Source organism: Triticum aestivum, chromosome 4A (genome assembly GCF_018294505.1).
Source record: "Triticum aestivum cultivar Chinese Spring chromosome 4A, IWGSC CS RefSeq v2.1, whole genome shotgun sequence".
NCBI lineage: Eukaryota > Viridiplantae > Streptophyta > Magnoliopsida > Poales > Poaceae > Triticum > Triticum aestivum.
This window is the reverse complement of record NC_057803.1, coordinates 658,129,611-658,135,366: the sequence shown is the minus strand read 5'-3', so window position 1 is coordinate 658,135,366 and position 5,756 is coordinate 658,129,611. Positions and strand designations below refer to the sequence as shown.

At 45.2% G+C, this 5,756-nt stretch overlaps 1 long non-coding RNA gene and 1 other non-coding gene across 2 annotated transcripts; both read right to left on the bottom strand.

Moving 5' to 3' along the window:
• Positions 1 to 705: 705 nt before the first annotated feature.
• Positions 706 to 3,375, bottom strand: LOC123087915 (uncharacterized). Its single transcript, XR_006441584.1, has 2 exons — positions 2,941 to 3,375; positions 706 to 2,853 (listed from the first exon to the last, which is right to left on the bottom strand). It is a non-coding gene; the product is annotated as an uncharacterized lncRNA (long non-coding RNA).
• Positions 3,376 to 5,458: 2,083 nt separating this feature from the next.
• Positions 5,459 to 5,529, bottom strand: TRNAG-CCC (transfer RNA glycine (anticodon CCC)). The gene has a single exon. It is a non-coding gene; the product is annotated as a tRNA-Gly (tRNA).
• Positions 5,530 to 5,756: the final 227 nt, after the last annotated feature.

Below are 5,756 nucleotides of genomic sequence, written 5' to 3'. Positions count from 1 at the left end.
GTTCATCTTTATCTGCATGAAGATTTGTTAATTTACATGGTGACAGTTTTCACGGTGACAACTCTAAGAGGTACAAATATTTAAACATTGAGAAAAATGGGCAAATGTCTGGAGAAGTGGGGTATCGATCCCCATACCTCTCACATGCTAAGCGAGCGCTCTACCATCTGAGCTACATCCCCTTATTGCTACTGTAGGTAATTTAGAAGCTGATGTAAGGAACGTAAGGTCCAAAGAGCTGATGTAACAACCATGAGCGATATACTCCATTGTAGAGCCAGCGAAACACCTTCAGAGATAGCATTCAGTTCTGACCCATAGAGCATCCTGACATGTGATTAAAATGCCCGGCCTGCTGTGAAGCTAATAGCACCATCATAATCTCTTAATTAGCACCAGTCCTCTTGAGGCCGGTGTGGCATGACTGTGATGCTGAAACCTGGGGCTTCGCCGCCACTTAGGCCTTGTTTGGTGGCCAGTGAAAAAGAAACCTGGGCACCTAGCCCCGAGCGGGGATTTTTCCTGTGCACATGGGATCCCTCCCACTAGGGGTAGATGTCTCCCCTGCCACTGGTGCCCAAATGGCAACGAAGGGAGGGAAGGAAATCCCCAACATGCAACACACAGATGTATCAATAATACACATCAGATCACACATAAAATTACATAAATAATTCTGAAAAAACTACAAAAACCACAGGCATATACAAAAATCAGAATTCAATAAATAAATTTCCAAAAATAATACAACTGATATTTCATCGCTTCATCAAGGTTAAGATATTGGTCTGTATTTCACCGCTATCAAGTGATAGCCTAAATCATTTTCGTGTGCAATACATATACATTACACCTAATATGATCCATCATTGTTAAGATTGGTACTCAATTTTTAGGACCGCACCATTACAACTAATGCAAAAGGTTAGCTATAGCATAAGCATAGGAGCTAATGAGTTGTACTCCCTCCGTCCGAAAATACTTGTCATCAAAATGAATAAAAAATGATGTATCTAGAACTAATATACGTCTAGATACATCCCCTGTTATTCATTTTGATGACAAGTATTTTCGGACGGAGGGAGTACAATACAAAAAACTCTAAATTCCCAAGAGGCGGACACACTACTGAAGAAGATGAGCTGCAAGGTGACGGTCAATAGTTTTGCTCAATTGGTTCCCCACTCCACATCGACATCAGGTACCGCAGCTCGATGTTTTAGGGGCACTTGCTGCCTTCGATAAGTTGACATTGAAGCACATACCTACAGTTAAATTGCAATGTAATTAGTCTAAAACATAGACAAAAGTGACTTAATCAGTTCACCCATAAAGTATAAAAATGCACTACACAGAAAAGTCTGAAATGCAATACACCATACTACTGAAACAATGAAATGGATAAGAGCATGTACCATACAGCAAAATGTTTCTTCTGCAGTCAAATTAAATATTGGTCACTAGGGTGCATTGAACATGATAGTTGGCAATCAAAAAATTATTTCAGAGAAGTAACCAAGAAAACACATGGACCAACTAGTGATTGTAAAACATAGCATATACCGTTGGCATGATCAAGATACTAAAATGGCTAGAATAATTCACACCAAGATCATAGTTTTGCACTTCCAAAGCAGAGGAAGCATCAACGAAAAGCAGCAAAGGCATGAGTACCTCTGAAGAGTACATGACTTCACTATGACCGCTGCAAAATGATAAGAACCCAACTGATAAACCTAGGCAATTAATCGTGGCTACATTAGAAATGCAAGGGGATTGTTACAGAAAAAAAGGATAATGAACTCAAAGATTAACTAATTTATTGTTGGTTAGGCAGAGTTTTGCAGGTAGAATTAGGTGGGGACTCAGAAATTCTGATCAATATCTAGGAGGTTACATAATTAGTGGCCTAAAATCTGTTATTCACTGCTATTACTTGATTTTAAAAAATAAACCTCCGGCACAAGAGCTGCAAAATTAGAAAACTATGCATAAACCAATATACGTTTTTTCACCCAAGAGATCTCGCTCTGCTCCATCTCTTTCAACTAATGTTGATTAGGACAAGAGAGACTACATGCATTCAGGCTTAAAGAGAGACTCTCTATGCATCGCGTGGACAAATCAAATAGTACAAAAAATAGTTGTTCTTGGGAAGATATGGAATATGTGCTCACCGCGCTCCAAGATTTGTACTCCGGACCATAATAATTCCTGAGTGCAATCACGTCTTGGATCTGGAGCAACAACTATCATTGCAGGGACATGATGACAAGAAGCTATATGAGGTGGAAGAGGGGAGGAGCAAGACGAACACCGGGTCGTCGCCATGGTTGGACATGGCATAGATTCCTCTCGCCATCGAGATCCCGGTGGAAGGAAAAGCACAGCCGCTTTGTCCTAGTATGCATGGGTATAAAAATTCTTGCTCTTATCATAGACAGAATATAATCTCTGGAGAGTCCAATGTTCTGGTTACTGATCAAAGGAATTATAAATTTATAACACACAACATGTACCATCTACTGATCTACCAAGCATTATTCATACTTGCTATAAGAACATGTCAATGTGTTTAATATGCCCATTCACAAAGGAGCAGCGACATGCATAAAGTCTGATGAGCACGAGACATAGCTATGAAAACGAAAACTGAGCCACAGGTATGATACGTGGACTCTAGGCAAGAAGCTTGAACAAGAAAATAAAACATTCTGGGATCTAGCATTGTGTAGTTCTTCTGGACAACCACTAAAACATCAGCAACCAAACATTGTGCACAGATCTAGTGCTCACCTGAGATTGACGATGGTGAAAATGATCTGAGAGGAGGCTGTGCTCACTTTCCTGGATCTGGACGTTCAAGTTCATCAAGGACGGTGAAGGCAAGAATTGGAGAAATATATAGAGGTTGAAGAGGGGGAGGAGGTGGTGGCTAACCTTGACCGGAGGAGGTAGAAAACGAACAGAGAACCGTCGTCGTCGCGGTCGCCGGAGGAGGCCGGAGCTTAGAGGTGGAGTAGAGATCCGGGGAAGGAGGACGGTGACGGCCACGGTCCATCACCGTTGCTGGAGGGGCGGAGCTTGAATCCTGAGCAACAGAAGGAGGGGGTCGAGGGCGTCGCTTATGTCGCCGATGGAGGAGCTCGGACGCGGAGGAGGCAGCCAGGCAGGGCACTGGATCTTGGTCGACGGCGCCGTCGTTATCTCGAGCCGTGGTTTTCCTCCCCGATGTCTAGGGTCGTGGCTTCCCTCCCCGTGGAAAGAACGTGGATCGGGCATGGTTACCCCTCGTGTGACGCGGTCCAAACGACGCGGTCGATCTACTCGGGCCAATTCGGCCCGTGGTTCTCCGACCCGGGGAAATTGCGGGGATCCCCGTGGGATCCCTTGAAACCAAACAAGGCCTTAATCTGGGCATCAAACATGTCCCTGGGATGGCTCTGATCAACGAGTGTGAGCCTCGAGTGTCTCAAAAAAAAAAAAACGAGTGTGAGCCTCGCCTTCTCTTCTACTCCCTCGCTTTCTCTTCTACTCCCTCTGTCCAATAATATAAGAGCGTTTTTGACACTATGTTATTACTTTTAGCATTGGTAGAACTGAACACTTTGCATGTCTGCAGTAGCACCTTGCTGCTATTACCATTTTGCATTGGGTGTGTGCTATGCTGTCCTGATTTTACCCCCCAAAAAAGGACCAGAAAAATGTGCTAATTCCCAATTCATCTTTATCTAAAAAATTGGTGATAATTTGACTGCCGCAGTGACACCTCTAGATTTGTAGAAAAAGTATTAAAAAATACCACTGATGCAGGAGGTAAATGTCCTAATTCAGATGCTTCCACCATATGATAGCACAAAAATATCCGAATTCAGACCACTCATGCAGGAGGTAAATGTCCTAATTCATGCAGGAGGTAAAAAGACCACTGGTGCAGGAGGTAAATATCTACAAAAATGTTCTTTTTAGAAGCGGCAGTGACACCAAATTACTACAGAGGAAAAAAGACAAAAAAAAAAATGAGCAGTGCGCATCCAGGTAATCGAACCCTGGTAAGTACCGTGGGAGGGTACTATGATACCACTACACCAGATGCGCTTTCATTGGCAAAAAGTTTTCAGTTCCATTTATACTATGCTTGTACACCAGGTGAATGTGAATTCTCAGGTTATCATCGTGTGCATAAAGGTTTGTAATTGCTCACGCGGTGACAGTTTTGATCATGATGTCCCATCATCAAAGGAAACTGTGATAACTTGACCGATTTAGAGATGGTGATACTTAATGTAGATGAATTTGGATTTTTTTCCTCTTTTTTTTGGCGGTGGAAAAGGGAGCTTTATTTTATTTATCATCAAAAAATGATAGGATTACAACTGGAACCCAGCAGGCTAATCAGAGCATCTGGGGCAACCTGTAACCACAACTCGGGCCGGTGCTCCCACAAAAAGGCTAGTCAATCCGCAGCCCTATTACCGAAAAAGGCTTTCGCCCTGCTTTATATTATAAAGCAAATGCCCAAGCCAACAATCCACAAAGGTTCAAACACACACACACACACCAAGTTCTCACACACACATGGTCCAAAAGGGTTAATGCTGAGGGCACAGCTCAACAAGCCCTAGAACAGAAATAAACGACATCATCTAGTCGGGCTCCGGGGGGGGGGGGGGGGGGGGGGGGGGGGGGGGGGCGGCGGAAGTGGTGGCGCCAGACGGAAGGCGAGCGATCGAAGGTCGGCGAGGATGGTGTTGATGACGTCCCGATCCTGAGGGCGGCTAAGCGGCCGCCAAAGCTGCATGTACCCACACATTTTAAAAATGGCGTCAGTAGCACGTCTGAGAGTGACCTTTTGGATGACAAGCTTATTGCGGACAGTCCACAGCGTCCAGGCGAGGACCCCAACGCAGAGCCAACGGATATGTCGGTAGCGAGGTGGGCAGGCATGGATCTCCGCGAGAAGGTCGGGGAAAATGGAGTTGCACCACTGTCCACCAACCGTCTCGTGGAAACTGGACCAAAGAAACTGGGCTGCGGGGCACGCGAAGAAGATGTGGTTAGCACCCTCCACCGTGTCGCACAGAGGGCAAAGCCCATCTCCGGGTCCATTACGCTTGAGGACTTCGACTCCGGAGGGGAGGCGTCCACGGATCCATTGCCAAAGGAAGATCCTAATCTTCAGTGGCAAGCGGATATCCCAGATCAAACTAAAGGGCTCGGGGGCGGGCGAAGGCGCGATGGCCGCGTACAGGGACCTAGTAGAGAAGCGTCCGGAAGACTCTAGGCGCCAAGAGATGACGTCCGGGGTGTCAGTGATGCTCATCGGGAGAAGGGCGATGTCCTCGAGGAGGGCATCCCAGGCGGCCACTTCGGGTGGGCCAAAAGGGCGACGAAACACGAATCACGCGGCTACAGTATAGATGTATAAAAGAACTTATATTATAAAAAAGAAAAAAAATTCGCATCCAGGGAATCGAACCCTGGTCAGTACCGTGGGAGGGTACTATGATACCACTACACCAGATGCGCTTTCATGCTGTTCCTTTTTTGGTATGGATGAATTTCTACTTTAGAGTACTCAAGACCTGCAAAGAAAAAAAAAGAAAAGAATGGAGAAGTGGGGTATCGATCCCCATACCTCTCGCATGCTAAGCGAGCGCTCTACAATCTGAGCTACATCCCCTTTTAAGACAGTTGCTGGTGTGTCCTTTAGAAATGTGGAGAGTGAGATACTTCCATTGTTTGAGACACAAGAA